At 38.2% G+C, this 17,029-nt stretch overlaps 1 protein-coding gene across 1 annotated transcript in view; it reads right to left on the reverse strand.

Moving 5' to 3' along the window:
* LOC121417356 overlaps nt 1–215 on the reverse strand; it is a 50,838-nt gene extending 50,623 nt beyond the window's left edge. The window contains exon 1 of the mRNA XM_041611038.1: nt 140–215. The gene's annotated coding sequence lies outside the window, so the exon portion shown is untranslated. The remainder of the gene's footprint in view (nt 1–139) is intronic.
* Between the last annotated feature and the right edge of the window lie 16,814 nt (nt 216–17,029).

Below are 17,029 nucleotides of genomic sequence, written 5' to 3' on the forward strand. Positions count from 1 at the left end.
AAAAAAGATCTCTGCTGCTAATTGAAAGGTATATTATACTTTATCTCCAATACGTCAGACATATATTGATGAATCATGAAGCTAGTTTAAATACACCAACATTAAACTTCCGGAATATGAGGATTATCGTCAACTTTACCTCCATTTCAGCATAAACTTGAACCATTTCAGTCTCCTTAGATACGAAACGCTTCTCACAAGATCGCCATTTTGGCATTCAGTTTATGGTCACGTACACTAATTTATAGGGGGAGTAAGGGATGGGGGGATGAATATATTTGTCTATCAAAAAACATAAAGCAGATTTCAACAAAAAATAAATATCCCTTCTAGCACTTTATGAACATTTATTGGTAATTTACCAAGCATAATTCTAGAAGGAATTAACTATCAATTCTGTCCCTGCAGCCATAATAAGTTTCAGTACACCTCAAAAACTTTGGAGTCGACTGAAGGCGACGTGTACTATACTTGGACTGGAGATGGCACTCTTTGCATTGCAAATTCCCGACAGATAAAAAAAAAGAAAACTCTTTTCAAGTTAATAAAAACAGAAAAACATAGTTGGAGATATTTAAGTTTTTGATTTGTGGTCTAACATGCATTCAATTCTAAAGTTAAAGGGATGGTCCGGGCTGAAAGTATTTATAGTTTAGAGTAGTTAGAGTAGAATTCTTTGAGCAAAATGCCAAAAATTTCATCAAAATCGGATAAAAAATAACTAAGTTATTGAATTTAAAGTTTAGCAATATTTTGTGAAAACAGTCGTCATGAATATTCATTAGGTGGACTGATGATGTCACATCTCCTCTTGTTCTTTTGTATTTTATTTAATGAAAAAAGGTTTATTCGAACTTCCTCCAAGAACTAGAAAAATTGGATTGACATCTGATTTAGTGCGTTAGATATTTATTGCTGCAACTTTTTTCATTATAAGGGAGACATAATAATTTACACAAATAATAAAAAAAATATGATTTTATGTTATAACATAAGAAAACGGAAAGTGGAGATGTGACATCATCAGCCCACCTAATAAATATTCATGACGACTGTTTAAAAAAACATTGCTAAATTTTAAACTTCAATAACTTTATTTTATCAGATTTTGTTGAAATTTTCGGCATTTTACTCAGTGAATTGTACTCTTAGTATTAAAATATAAATATTTTCAGCCTGGACCATCCCTTTAAGCAATGATTTGTGAAAACAGTTTGCACATCGTCATGAAAATATACAAAATGTAGACAGATGAAGTTATATCTCCTTTTACTCTTATAGTATAAAACAGGACATCAAGAACATTTCATTTTTTATATGTTTTATTAAACTAAATCAACATACATACATATTTACAAGGTTGGACTGATGTAAAATAAGTACAACATAAACAAATGATACTAGCAATCAAAGGCAAGGCTTATAAAATATGATAAACAGTGATTTTAAAAATAAGGCAGAAAGAAAAACTGACATAAACCATTGTGTCGAACAACTAAAAATGAGAGAAGGAAAGCCTGCTAAATAAATTCCATCAACGGATAAAATAGGGGAGTTACAAGGGCTGATTCTAAATAAAAAAAATTATATTTTATACATGTTTGTATATATCTCCCTTAAAGGACAAGTCTACCCCACCAAAAACTTAATTTGAATAAAAAGAGAAAAATCCAACAAGCATAACACTGAGAATTTAATCTAAATTGGATGTGAAATAAGAAAGTTATGACATTTTAAAGCTTTGCTTAATTTCGCAAAAACAGTTACATGCCCATCCTCAATGCAAATGAGGAAACTGATGACGTCATCCACTATTCCAGGATTTTATTATATAAAATATAACATATTCTCATTTTCTCCTCATTGTCAAGTGAAACAATTCCTCTCTGAACACCTGGAATTAGCATTGCTTAATACTGTATGGTTCAGTCAAGTTGGCCCTCATTTTAAATCCATAAAAAAAATGAAATATTGTATAATTCATGGAAAAGAAATAGTGAGTGAAGGACATCATCGACTGTCTCTCATTTGCATGTCATTGACATGTGCATAATTGTTTTGTGAAAAATTAGCGAATTTTCAAAATGTCATAACTCTCTTATTTTTCATCCGGTTTTGATGAAATTTTCAGCGTTATATGCTAGTTTGATTTTCTCTATTAAGGAGCATTTTACTGGGGTGGACTTTACCTTTAAAAGAAAATTAGGTGCAGCAGGGATCATATCAAATCGTAAGTCACTCTCCGGCGGTTTTTTTTTTATTATTATTCTTCGCCGGAGTACAAATTTTGAAGAAATATAATCATTATTACAATAATAAAAGAGAAAGGAATTAGTGGGGATATGACGTCATCAGCTTGCGCATTACATATTCATGAGGACGTGCATAATGGGATAAGCCCGTCAGTCATAAGGACCATAAGTCATAATACTAACTGGTCATAAGGACCGCTAGTCATAACGTGTAAAATCCTATACCCAAAAGCTCGCTAGTCATAATAGGCAAAAGGGGTCGCTAGTCATAAGGTCATAAGGACCATGGGTCATAAGGTCCGATTTTCATAATGCAAGATAAGGGTTGCTATTCATAATGGACCATAAGGGTAATTGATCATAAGGATCGCCAGTCATAATCAACAATGAGGGTCGGAATTCATAATACTAGATGAGGGTCGCTAGTCATAAAAAGGAAGAGGCTACATTGATCATAAGGGTCGCCAGTCATAATAGGGGATGAGGGTCGCCAGTCATAATGGTAGAAGGGGTTCGCCAGTCATAATAATGGATGAGGGTCGCCAGTCATAATAATGGATGAGGGTCGCCAGTCATAATAGGAGAAGGGGTTCGCCAGTCATAATGATAGATGAGGGTCGCCAGTCATAATAGTAGAAGGGGTTCGCTAGTCATAATGGTAGATAAGGGTCGCTATTCATAATAGTACAAAGGGTTCGCCAGTCATAATGATAGATGAGGGTCGCCAGTCATAATAGTGGATGAGGGTCGCTATTCATAATAGTAGAAGGGGTTCGCCAGTCATAATAATGGATGAGGGTCGCTATTCATAATAGTACAAAGGGTTCGCCAGTCATAATGATAGATGAGGGTCGCCAGTCATAATAGTGGATGAGGGTCGCTATTCATAATAGTAGAAGGGGTTCGCCAGTCATAATAATGGATGAGGGTCGCTAGTCATAATAATAGATGAGGTTCGCCAGTCATAAAAGTAGAAGGGGTTCGCCAGTCATAATAATGGATGAGGGTCGCTAGTCATAATAATGGATGAGGGTCGCTATTCATAATAATGGATAGGGATCGCCAGTCATAATAGTGGATGAGGGTCGCCAGTCATAATAGTAGAAGGGGTTCGCCAGTCATAATAATGGATGAGGGTCACTATTCATAATAATGGATGGGGATCGCCAGTCATAATAATGGATGAGGGTCGCCAGTCATAATAGTAGAATTGGTTCGCCAGTCATAATAATGGATGAGGGTCGCTATTCATAATAATGGATGGGGATCGCCAGTCATAATAGTGGATGAGGGTCGCCAGTCATAATAGTAGAAGGGGTTCGCCAGTCATAATAATGGATGAGGGTTGCTATTCATAATAATGGATGAGGGTCGCCAGTCATAATAATGGATGAGGGTCGCTATTCATAATAATGGATAGGGATCGCCAGTCATAATAGTGGATGAGGGTCGCCAGTCATAATAGTAGAAGGGGTTCGCCAGTCATAATAATGGATGAGGGTCGCCAGTCATAATAATGGATGAGGGTCGCCAGTCATCAAAGTAGAAGGGGTTCGCCAGTCATAATAATGGATGAGGGTCGCTATTCATAATAGTAGAAGGGGTTCGCCAGTCATAATAATGGATGAGGGTCGCTATTCATAATAATGGATGGGGATCGCCAGTCATAATAGTGGATGAGGGTCGCCAGTCATAAAAGTAGAAGGGGTTCGCCAGTCATAATAATGGATGAGGGTCGCTATTCATAATAATGGATGAGGGTCGCCAGTCATAATGGATGAGGGTCGCTATTCATAATAGTAGAATGGGTTCGCCGGTCATAATAATGGATGAGGGTCGCTATTCATAATAATGGATGGGGATCGCCAGTCATAATAGTGGATGAGGGTCGCCAGTCATAATAGTAGAAGGGGTTCGGCAGTCATAATAATGGATGAGGGTCGCCAGTCATAATAGTAGAAGGGGTTCGCCAGTCATAATAGTAGAAGGGGTTCGCCAGTCATAATAATGGATGAGGGTCGCCAGTCATAAAAGTAGAAGGGGTTCGCCAGTCATAATATTGGATGAGGGTCGCCAGTCATAAAAGTAGAAGGGGTTCGCCAGTCATAATAATGGATGAGGGTCGCCAGTCATAAAAGTAGAAGGGGTTCGCCAGTCATAATAATGGATGAGGGTCGCCAGTCATAAAAGTAGAAGGGGTTCGCCAGTCATAATAATGGATGAGGGTCGCCAGTCATAATAATGGATGAGGGTCACTATTCATAATAATGGATGGGGATCGCCAGTCATAATAATGGATGAGGGTCGCCAGTCATAATAGTAGAATTGGTTCGCCAGTCATAATAATAGATGAGGGTCGCTATTCATAATAATGGATGGGGATCGCCAGTCATAATAGTGGATGAGGGTCGCCAGTCATAATAGTAGAAGGGGTTCGCCAGTCATAATAATGGATGAGGGTTGCTATTCATAATAATGGATGAGGGTCGCCAGTCATAATAATGGATGAGGGTCGCCAGTCATAATAATGGATGAGGGTCGCTATTCATAATAATGGATAGGGATCGCCAGTCATAATAGTGGATGAGGGTCGCCAGTCATAATAGTAGAAGGGGTTCGCCAGTCATAATAATGGATGAGGGTCGCCAGTCATAAAAGTAGAAGGGGTTCGCCAGTCATAATAATGGATGAGGGTCGCCAGTCATAATAGTAGAAGGGGTTCGCCAGTCATAATAATGGATGAGGGTCGCCAGTCATAATAATGGATGAGGGTCGCCAGTCATCAAAGTAGAAGGGGTTCGCCAGTCATAATAATGGATGAGGGTCGCTATTCATAATAGTAGAAGGGGTTCGCCAGTCATAATAATGGATGAGGGTCGCTATTCATAATAATGGATGGGGATCGCCAGTCATAATAGTGGATGAGGTTCGCCAGTCATAATAGTAGAAGGGGTTCGCCAGTCATAATAATGGATGAGGGTCGCTATTCATAATAATGGATGAGGGTCGCCAGTCATAATGGATGAGGGTCGCTATTCATAATAGTAGAATGGGTTCGCCAGTCATAATAATGGATGAGGGTCGCTATTCATAATAATGGATGGGGATCGCCAGTCATAAAAGTGGATGAGGGTCGCCAGTCATAATAGTAGAACGGGTTCGCCAGTCATAATAATAGATGAGGATCGCTATTCATAATAATGGATGAGGGTCGCCAGTCATAATGGATGAGGGTCGCTATTCATAATAATGGATGGGGTTCGCCAGTCATAATAGTGGATGAGGGTCGCCAGTCATAATAGAAGGGGTTCGCCAGTCATAATAATGGATGAGGGTCGCTATTCATAATAGTAGAAGGGGTTCGCCAGTCATAATAATGGATGAGGGTCGCCAGTCATAAAAGTAGAAGGGGTTCGCCAGTCATAATAATGGATGAGGGTCGCCAGTCTTAATAGTAGAAGGGGTTCGCCAGTCATAATAATGGATGAGGGTCGCCAGTCATAATAATGGATGAGGGTCGCTATTCATAATAATGGATGGGGATCGCCAGTCATAATAATGGATGAGGGTCGCCAGTCATAATAGTAGAAGGGGTTCGCCGGTCATAATAATGGATGAGGGTCGCCAGTCATAATAGTAGAAGGGGTTCGCCAGTCATAATAATGGATGAGGGTCGCCAGTCATAATAATGGATGAGGGTCGCTATTCATAATAATGGATGGGGATCGCTAGTCATAATAGTGGATGAGGGTCGCCAGTCATAATAGCAAAAGGGGTTCGCCAGTCATAATAATGGATGAGGGTCGCTGTTCATAATAGTAGAAGGGGTTCGCCAGTCATAATAATGGATGAGGGTCGCTATTCATAATAATGGATGGGGATCGCCAGTCATAATAGTGGATGAGGGTCGCCAGTCATAATAGTAGAAGGGGTTCGCCAGTCATAATAATGGATGAGGGTCGCTATTCATAATAATGGATGAGGGTTTGCCAGTCATAATGGATGAGGGTCGCTATTCATAATAATGGATGGGGTTCGCCAGTCATAATAGTGGATGAGGGTCGCTATTCATAATAGTAGAAGGGGTTCGCCAGTCATAATAATGGATGAGGGTCGCCAGTCATAAAAGTAGAAGGGGTTCGCCAGTCATAATAATGGATGAGGGTCGCCAGTCTTAATAGTAGAAGGGGTTCGCCAGTCATAATAATGGATGAGGGTCGCCAGTCATAATAATGGATGAGGGTCGCCAGTCATAATGGATGAGGGTCGCTATTCATAATAATGGATGGGGTTCGCCAGTCATAATAGTGGATGAGGGTCGCCAGTCATAATAGAAGGGGTTCGCCAGTCATAATAATGGATGAGGGTCGCTATTCATAATAGTAGAAGGGGTTCGCCAGTCATAATAATGGATGAGGGTCGCCAGTCATAAAAGTAGAAGGGGTTCGCCAGTCATAATAATGGATGAGGGTCGCCAGTCTTAATAGTAGAAGGGGTTCGCCAGTCATAATAATGGATGAGGGTCGCCAGTCATAATAATGGATGAGGGTCGCTATTCATAATAATGGATGGGGATCGCCAGTCATAATAATGGATGAGGGTCGCCAGTCATAATAGTAGAAGGGGTTCGCCGGTCATAATAATGGATGAGGGTCGCCAGTCATAATAGTAGAAGGGGTTCGCCAGTCATAATAATGGATGAGGGTCGCCAGTCATAATAATGGATGAGGGTCGCTATTCATAATAATGGATGGGGATCGCTAGTCATAATAGTGGATGAGGGTCGCCAGTCATAATAGCAAAAGGGGTTCGCCAGTCATAATAATGGATGAGGGTCGCTGTTCATAATAGTAGAAGGGGTTCGCCAGTCATAATAATGGATGAGGGTCGCTATTCATAATAATGGATGGGGATCGCCAGTCATAATAGTGGATGAGGGTCGCCAGTCATAATAGTAGAAGGGGTTCGCCAGTCATAATAATGGATGAGGGTCGCTATTCATAATAATGGATGAGGGTTTGCCAGTCATAATGGATGAGGGTCGCTATTCATAATAATGGATGGGGTTCGCCAGTCATAATAGTGGATGAGGGTCGCTATTCATAATAGTAGAAGGGGTTCGCCAGTCATAATAATGGATGAGGGTCGCCAGTCATAAAAGTAGAAGGGGTTCGCCAGTCATAATAATGGATGAGGGTCGCCAGTCTTAATAGTAGAAGGGGTTCGCCAGTCATAATAATGGATGAGGGTCGCCAGTCATAATAATGGATGAGGGTCGCTATTCATAATAATGGATGGGGATCGCCAGTCATAATAATGGATGAGGGTCGCCAGTCATAATAGTAGAAGGGGTTCGCCAGTCATAATAATGGATGAGGGTCGCCAGTCATAATAGTAGAAGGGGTTCGCCAGTCATAATAATGGATGAGGGTCGCCAGTCATAATAATGGATGAGGGTCGCTATTCATAATAATGGATGGGGATCGCTAGTCATAATAGTGGATGAGGGTCGCCAGTCATAATAGCAAAAGGGGTTCGCCAGTCATAATAATGGATGAGGGTCGCTGTTCATAATAGTAGAAGGGGTTCGCCAGTCATAATAATGGATGCAGTTCGGCAGTCATAATAGTGGATATGGGTCGCTATTCATAATATAAGAAAGGGTTCACCAGTCATAATAATGGATGAGGGTCGCCAGACATAATATGATTTATTTATTGCAAACATTTCTTAATTACTTTGGCGCAATCTATCAAAATGTATCACTGCAAGGAAAAGACTCCCTGCAAATTATTCAAATCCAAACGTTAACATATACACAACAAAAAAAGTAAGTCCCCCCTTGAACAAACATCAATAATTTCCGAACCAATTCGAATTATTGATATATTTTTCCATGAGCGTGTAGGTAATTTTATAGGCTACCCTCTGAGTAAATGTTATGGACGTATTTTAGGTCATGCTTCAGTGAGCACCGTCAGAAGGCAAAAATGTCACTTTTCAAAAGTCACAAGCCAAATATCATGACTTTGATTCCATTTTACTGGAACTAATTCCACATTCTCATCATGAAAAATAGTCAGAAGGCTTGTAAAATGTACTTTCTAAAGTACGATACAACTTTTTTGCTAAATTTCATGGTTGAATAAACACAAGTCCAAATTTGCAATAATTTGATTTTTTACACATTTATATCACTAAGAATGAAAGAATATGATGACAGTTATTTTTGGGAAGAGTATCTTCAACAATATTCATCGTTTCACGGTCAAATGAACATTTATTAAAAACAAAAAATACGATTTTCAAATATCATAGACAATTATTGTTTCATTTTGGTAACTGAAAATGATCTTTTCTCAACTTTTTCGTCATGTTCACGACCATTTAACTTGCGTCAATGATTCAAAGGCTTTTAATTAAACATTCACGCTTGAATGAACATGTGGAATGTGATGCTCTCTTTTTTACGTTATTGGAAAAAATGCAATTCGTAACTATGGATATCCGTTAAAAACCTCCTTGCATAGTTCATTTGATTTGATGTTTATGAAAATCCCGATGTTTAATGCATCAGTGAGCACATAATATTCGAAAATTATGCAAATGAGAAGAAAGTTCAAAGCCTTGGCCCCACTCTGTGCCGTGTTGAATTGTTATTTTGGTGTGCGTGCCTTTTGGATAGTGTTACTCTGAAGCCATGTGCGTAATTTCATGAAAAAACTGTTGGCAGAAGTAGCACAAACCGTCCATGAAACAAACCCTCATTTCATATTTGTGAAAATTTTGACTTCTTCTCTCATAGACTTGTGTACATTATGGGTGCATATGTTTAAGCATACTTAACCCCTTATTCAATATAGTGGAACTTTTTTTCAAGGCTGTCTTTAGCAATGTCATTTGGCAGTAATGTTTATTAACCTATGGGCAGAATTCTGTGCAAAAATGAAATCAATATGTTTATTCATGGATGAGTGAGCACGCATCAAATTGGGAAAATTGGTATTTTCAATGTCACAGACTCATTTTAAAGGGTCATAAAGTGCATATTGAGGGCAAATTCGGTTTCAAATGTTTTTGTTTTATCATCCATCATATTTTCTATCACCACACACTTTTCGAACTTAAAACATTTTCATGGTTGAGCGAGCACATTCGAAAACTTAGGAATGAATACTCTTTATACGGCATAAATGCATTCTTTTCGTAACAAATTTTCATGATCAGTTTAATTTATGGGCAAATTAGTGGTGGACCCAGAATCTTAAAATGGGGGAGGGGCCTATAATCGGGGGAGCCACCAACATTTTCAAATTCTAACATGATCTATAGCAAGTTGTAAATGATACTACCATAACCCCCTATGATGATACGTCACAATACAGGAGCCGCGGAACGGTTTTCAAAGTGGGGGGGGGGGAGGTTGGGGGTAGCTGAGCCAAAAGTGGGAGGGTGTGGGCTGACCATGCAAGAAATCACAATCGTTTGGTCATTTTTGTACATGCTTTTTTAAAAAAGTGGGGGGGGGGCTGAACCCCCTCCCCCCCGCTTTCGCGGCCCCTGCAATACAATGTGCTCACTTAACCATGAACATACGATATCAAAATTGTGTGTGGAGAGGCTAAATGATGGATAGTAAACCAGTATAACATCATAAAATTCACCTATAAACCAACTTTTGTCCAACATTGTATTTGCACAATCTGAAACACGACTCTTGTGACTTTCAAAAAGTGTCATTTTTAATTCAATCTTTGATTATTCATGCATGACTCAACCGATCAGTTTCATATTTCCCCAGGAGTTGCCTAATGAGTGTAAAAATCCACCTACGAAACATCATGTCTCAAAATCATTCCGTTCAAAAGTTACAGCAATTTGATTTAGGGGGACTTACTTTTTTGTTGTGTATATATCTCAATTAATTATGATATCAAATTATTTGGGATAAGATTAGGTAGGCCTATCCAGCCATAATGATTATGCATTCTCCTTTGGCGACTTGCTGTTTTGAAATTGACTGCGGTATGGTTTCGAAGTGGGAGGGGGGGGGGGGGGGGAATCGGGTTAGGTAAGTTCGAAATGTTTGTGTGTGTTTGTGGGGGGGGGGGGCGTTAATATTGTACTGGTTTATTGAAAAGGACGACAAGGAGAGGGATTGAGCCTCTCATGGTCCCGGTTTCCTGGGCCAGTCAGAATATCACGGAAAAGTAATATTACATTTCAAGATATTGAAGGTCAAGTCGCAAGAAAAATGTTGACTTAACGTTAAAAATTTCTTATAGATTTATTTATTTAATCATTTATTAAAACATCTTTATACAGGATGAAATGTTCAAATAAAACACTGTTTTTCAACACGGTCCTGTTACATCAAGAATATGAAATAACAATAGAAATGCATACAAACTTAATTAAGTTAAAATACTGAATATGCTTAATTTAAAATAAAAGTTGCCAAAAAATAGAGAGAGCAGGAAGAGAAATAGTGTGGTTAAGTATATGGCAGAAGTAGAGAGAGAGAGAGGGGAAAGAAAGGAGTACAACAGCATAATACAGGATTAACTAGACAGTTAAGTATACAATAACATATGGATAAAAGGTCAGTCTACTGTTAATTTAAAAATACTTGTTTTTGTACGACCTCTTGAAATGTAAGAGGTTAGAAATATTCTGGAGTTCATTTGACAAGGAGTTCCATGTCTTTATTGCACTAAATTTAAAGGATTGCTTGAAACTTTCAATATTTGGCTTATAGGTAATACAGCATTCATTGAATCAGCATTACGTGTATCCATGTCTATCAGTAAATAGTTCAATATCATTACAGAGTCTAATAGGGGCAAGTCCATATATACATTGGTAGAAGCTAAAATACATAAAAAATCCCTCATTGTATCAAAAGATTGTCATAATTTCAGTTAAATCTGTACAACTAATAGAAAATCATATTCTTTCATTACAATACGTGCCGCTCGCCTTTGCAGTCTATTAAGTTCCCTGTTTTTCAATGAACAATTACCCCAAACGGAACGAGCATGATCTATACATGACTGATTATTTTTTTCAATAAAGTATTATATAAGTCTGGTTTAAGAGTTTTACTTAAATGTCGTAAAGCATTTAACTTATTGATCTACATAGATGTTTGACATGAAAATTTCATATGAGATTATTATTAACTTCAACACCTAAATATCTTACAGAATTAACTTGTTTGAGTTGCCATTAAGCTTTATATAGAATTTCCCTTTGTTTTTTGAATAACGAGTTGAAATAAGCATAATACTTATTCTAGTAACATTGATCTTTAAACAATTGTTTATATACCACTTATCAATTTCATGTAAACATACCTGTAAATCGCATTGAATTGTTATGTAGTATTTTATGTAGTATGTATTTAAGTTCCTGTTATCCTTTTAGTCATTCACATTCACTTGTTTACAAACTCCCCCAATGTCATCTAAGAATCCAAAAACCCCAATGCCATTTAAATCCTAAACCTTGACCATTAATGACCAACCTCCAGTGATGTCAGCTAACTTCAAGGAAGAAGTAGGACTCACACTTCCAGCCCGAGTCACTTGCACAGAGCATCACCACACCCCTTATACCACAGAAAGTTTGATAGACAGTTACCTATAGACCAATCAGAACGAGTTAACATCCCCCACCTTAAATTGTTACACCCCAAAACTAATGATATAAATAAGACTGCTTGATTATTGAAGAATAGAATACAGAAGAATACTAGACCCACGCTCATCCAGATAGAGAATCGGAAATGTACACAATTACATAATCAGCAAAAATATTACAAACATGCAGCAGCACTGGCGTAAATCCCGGGGGATGGGGATATACCCCCCCCCATTCAAGGAGGGGAGATGGCCCGAACAAACACCCCCCCACACACACACACACATACACACACTTTTTACGAAAGAAATGAAAAAAGAATCACAAGAGATAATTGTTCTATTGGTGAAAATTCTTCCTAAAATACCGCTAAACAAATAAAACATTATTTAATCATAAAATGCAGATAAAGAGCCAGTTCACCATTTCCAAACGAAATACTTATGTCATTGAAGAGAAACCCCGGTTTCTTCAAATTCATCAATGTTGGGTCTTTGGGAAGGGATTAAGATGGAATGTCAAAAAAATTGAAACATATAATAAATCCATTAAACCATCATCATGATGGGATAAAAAATGATAATATTGGAGGGGGTTGCCGTATGGACACACAGTGGCGTAACCAAGGGGGGCATGGGGGGCACGCCCCCCCCCCCCCCCTCCAATCGGCTGAACAAAAAAACAAACGGGGAAAATGAGAAAAGAGGGAGAATGGAAGAGAAACGTAGTGGGGAAGAGGAAAATATTATTCATTATAATGTTATATTATATGATAATTGTTACATTACATAAGAAACATTGCAATCATACCTTTATGAAACATAATTTGCCCAGGGAATACGTCTTCATTGTTCCTGGTGCTCGCATTGTCTGTTTCACGAGATATATAATCCTGTTGTACTAAAACATCCCGTTTTCAAGTCAATATAAACCAAATATGTTTCCTAGCACTTGAGTTATCACTGTTTTATTTAGTGACATAGCTTCTTTTTTAAGATTAAAAAAGTGATTGCCCCATGTTAAGGTCTTCGTATATATGAAACATTTCCTTCCATGATTACGTTCGCTTTAGTGGATTGGTGAGATATGACAGCTCTTCATGAATTTCTAAAATCTGTCTTTCAAATATCCCTTCTTCTAATCTGAATATCAAAAAATTTCAGCTCTCGCTCGCATGATTTGGTTAATGAAATACGTATATGGTCCTAGTTGATTCCTACAAAGAAACCTTAGAATGCCCCACTTCAGGTCTATATTATTTAAATTTTCAGCTCGCGCTTCGCGCTCGCAATATTTGTCAGATGCGTATGATAATCATAATTGCAATGACTGCAAAAAGTGTTTCATGTGTTCAGATGTAATTCTAATAAAATCAGCAAGCGCTTAGCACTTGCATAAGATGACTATGGTGAGATATGCATACTCTAAGTGGATTCCTAAAATATATTTCTTAAAATCTCGCTGTTTGTGGTCTAATTGTGGTCAGTATAACCATGATAACTGGCAATCACTCAGTGATTCAAATATTTTGCTGGCGCCCCCCCCCCCCATGCCGTGACCCACGGTACGCCACTGTGAAAGTTATCAAACCATTGTCAATTAAATAAGAATAAAGATATTTCTGAACTAATTTATCCATAATTTTAGCAAGATGGCATTCGTAGTTCCTTTCTGCGCATGATCAAAAGATTCTACGCATGATCAGAAGAAGGTAATTTGTACTAAAGTGACATGGTGCTTTAAAATCTAATGAGATAAGCACCAACTTTGATGTCTTGATTATTCACGTATTCTTTTGAATTGTTTTCATTTACATCCACAAAAAACAACAATGCTTCCACGAACGACTGGTATTTCACAATTTGTCAACTACATTGTGCAACATGCTATAGTATGCATTCAAAGTAGGAATGCAACAAATACCTTCATTAAGTGTTCATTGGTGTGCTATTCTAGTCACCTGGTCTATTCAATTTCTTCATCCTGCTACGTAAGTCAAGCTTACGTAATATCTTGCTTTGAAATCTGCCTATCATGATGAAAGAATTGAAAGGTCATTTGACCAAAATTGCCCATGAAGTAACTACGAACTGGTCTATTTGAACATGAATCCTTTGGCCCCTTTCCATTATAAATAGGGGTTAGTCTTGAATACTTCCAGTCATCAAATACGATTTCATTTTTTAAAGAGAAATTTAAAAAATACAAGTCAACGACGGAAGTAAGAGAGATGATGATATTATTATTATTCTTATTTATTTGGCGTCACCTGTGCCTGGGAGGCGAAAAGCGAACTGAATCACTGTGACCCGTAGGTCTCTCCTCCCGATATAACTGATTGGGGGGAATGCATGGCAGGTGGACCACTACCGGCGGGGTTTCCCCCTACTGTTATATGAATAGTGCAATGGGTTCTTAACGTGCAAAGGTGGTGACTCTCCTCTACACGGGGCCTCCATTTAACGTCCTATCCGAGGGACGGAGTGTTTTCCATTGTAACATAGCCTGCATCTATGATACATGGGAGAAAACATTTATATAATATATATAGGCGTCTTTGTTTTACAAAGTATTATATTAAAATCATAATACGACCGTATGCCCCGGACGTGCCCTTGCCATTAGATGAAAAACAGTACATTAAAACAGAACACATGAAAAAATAAAGAAAATAACCATCACTGTCAGATGAATGCTGGGCATATTTCAAAACGGTTTTCAATTCATCTGTTTAGGATTTACAAACAGGCCATTAGTGGGTCAGTTGGGCAAACAATCATGCTGGGCCTTTTTGCCTACCCCGGCGCCGTCGTGATCGTGAAGGGGGAGGGGCAGTGACCACAGCAGAACATTAAAGACCCTACCCGTTTTCACTGACAAATTAAAAATTCACCAAATGTGTATATGAAAACTTTCTTTTATTTTAAAAAACTACAAAAACTTGTGTCTTGGCCATCCCACCAAACCAGACCAGATATTGCGTAGGGGCCAATGAGAAGCCAATGCCCTTTTGAAAACCAAATTGGGCATAGCGCCCCTTGAATTTATTGAAATCATGGGAAAGCGACAAAAAATCATCTTATATATTATAAAAAAATTAAGATCTCGCGGTTCGCAGCAACTTCCCTAAAAAATGGGGAAGCTTAGTTCGAAAGCAGCACCAGCTAATGAGGAGAGTCTTTTAAATGAAACTTTATATCTTTTGATAATCCCCAGGCATTAGCTTAATTGTTCCCCCTTTTTAGTGTTTTTTTTTATTTGATATATTGTGTATTGGTGTTGTATGATGATTATTTTCAATTTAATGAATTCGACTATTGTTATGAGTACCGGTATGTGCACCTGGAAATGAAATAAAAAATAAAATAAAAATTCAAAGGTGATTTTTTTATCCTGAAAATGCAAGTAGGCCTATTATGCTTTTGAAAAAGGAGTACTAGTAACATCCCCAGGGGAGGGGGCAGGAGATATTACAACGGAGGGCGAGGTGCCCCATTTGTCCTCATTTAAAGGGGAATCCAACCCAAATAAAAACTTGCTTTTATAAGCGGAAGGAAAAATCAGACAAGTTGATAGGTGAAAGTTTGAACAATAATGGACAAACAACAAGAAAGTTATTAATTTTTAAAAGTTGTAAATATTGGTAATCACTATACCCATGGAGACTTCAAATTGGCCGCATATGGGATGTCATAGTGATGTAAGGCAAGGACTGCTCTTCCATGTACTCCAATACATATTATGGCTAAAATGTCATTTTTCCCTAAAGTTTTATTTCAAATTATATTTTTCTTTCATGAGGACATAAAACAATATACTACCTGGGTTATATTTAGATTACTGCCCCAGGGGAATGAGTACTTAGGAGAAAACCACAAATCCCTGATAATAAAGTACATGGCCTATGGGAAAGTTGTCCTTGCCTTGTCATAATTTACTTACCCAGTTGCCAATTTGAAATCTACATAGTATTAGTGATCTCAATTTTAAAGGAGCTATAACTTTCTTATTGCTTGCCTTGTCCGATTTCTTTCAAACTTTCACCATTCTGTTTAATTTATTTTTCTCCTTCCAAACACAACATTTTTTGGCAAAGGCTGGATTCCCCTTTAATTTCCACCGACCCTGTATTTTTTATTCCAACTTTACTGCATTGAAATTTGTTGATGCTGGCGCCATGCTGTTGGCCGGATGATCCATCGATATGAGCATGCGTATATGCACTGTTAATTCGTCGCACACATGTACCGCATGACCATCATTGCCATGGTCCATGTGATTGATATGAAAGTGTAACCTTCGCCTTCGGTCTGTCGACATTAACCCAAGCTGAAGCGTTTCTGACAATCTGAGATGGATTTGAATCATGTTCCCAACCTACCACTTGATGTCCCGTTCCTCACCAACGGCAACAGACGAGGTGGGAGAGTTTTGAGTTACCAAGGCTATAGGTAAGAAGTTGTGACTTGTCTTAGTTAGGGCCTAGCCCTAGGCCCAACTTAGATCGATCATGTAGACCTGGGCTTGGCCTTTGTAGGCCGAGAAATAATCTAGATCTAGTGCTAGAGTGGGTTTTCACTAACGAACTTGTAAGACATTTACTGTACCACTTTGTATTATTAGATCCGGATCTCGATCTAACTGCTAGATTCCATCTAGGCCTAGATCTATGCTAGACTAGATCTATATAGGCCTAGGCCCTAGACAGCTGGCAGCCGTCTGTTTCGAGGAGTTTTTTAACAGTTTTTTTTTTAATATCTCCTAGCTCGTACACAGACGGCTCGTTATCGTGCAGCCACTTACAATGCAAAATCCCCCCCCCCCTGTCGGGGCTCTTCAATTTTCGTCTTTAATGAATCAAAAATTTTATTTTTTATTACATTTATGTAATCGCAGTACTTGAATGAGTAATGAGGTACACACGAAAGCAGGTAAAACTTTGCACTTTGTAATTGATGAACAAAAGTACTAAAAAGAACATGTATAAAATAATAAGCGAGCAAAATTTTAAGGACAAGTCCACCCCAAGAAAAAGTTAGAGTCATTAAAAAGAGCCAGCAAAATTTCATCAAAATAGAATGTAAAATGAGAAAGTTATGATATTTCCAAGTTTCACTTAATTTCGCAAAACAGTT

The sequence above is a fragment of the Lytechinus variegatus genome, chromosome 6 (genome assembly GCF_018143015.1).
Source record: "Lytechinus variegatus isolate NC3 chromosome 6, Lvar_3.0, whole genome shotgun sequence".
Taxonomy (NCBI): domain Eukaryota; kingdom Metazoa; phylum Echinodermata; class Echinoidea; order Temnopleuroida; family Toxopneustidae; genus Lytechinus; species Lytechinus variegatus.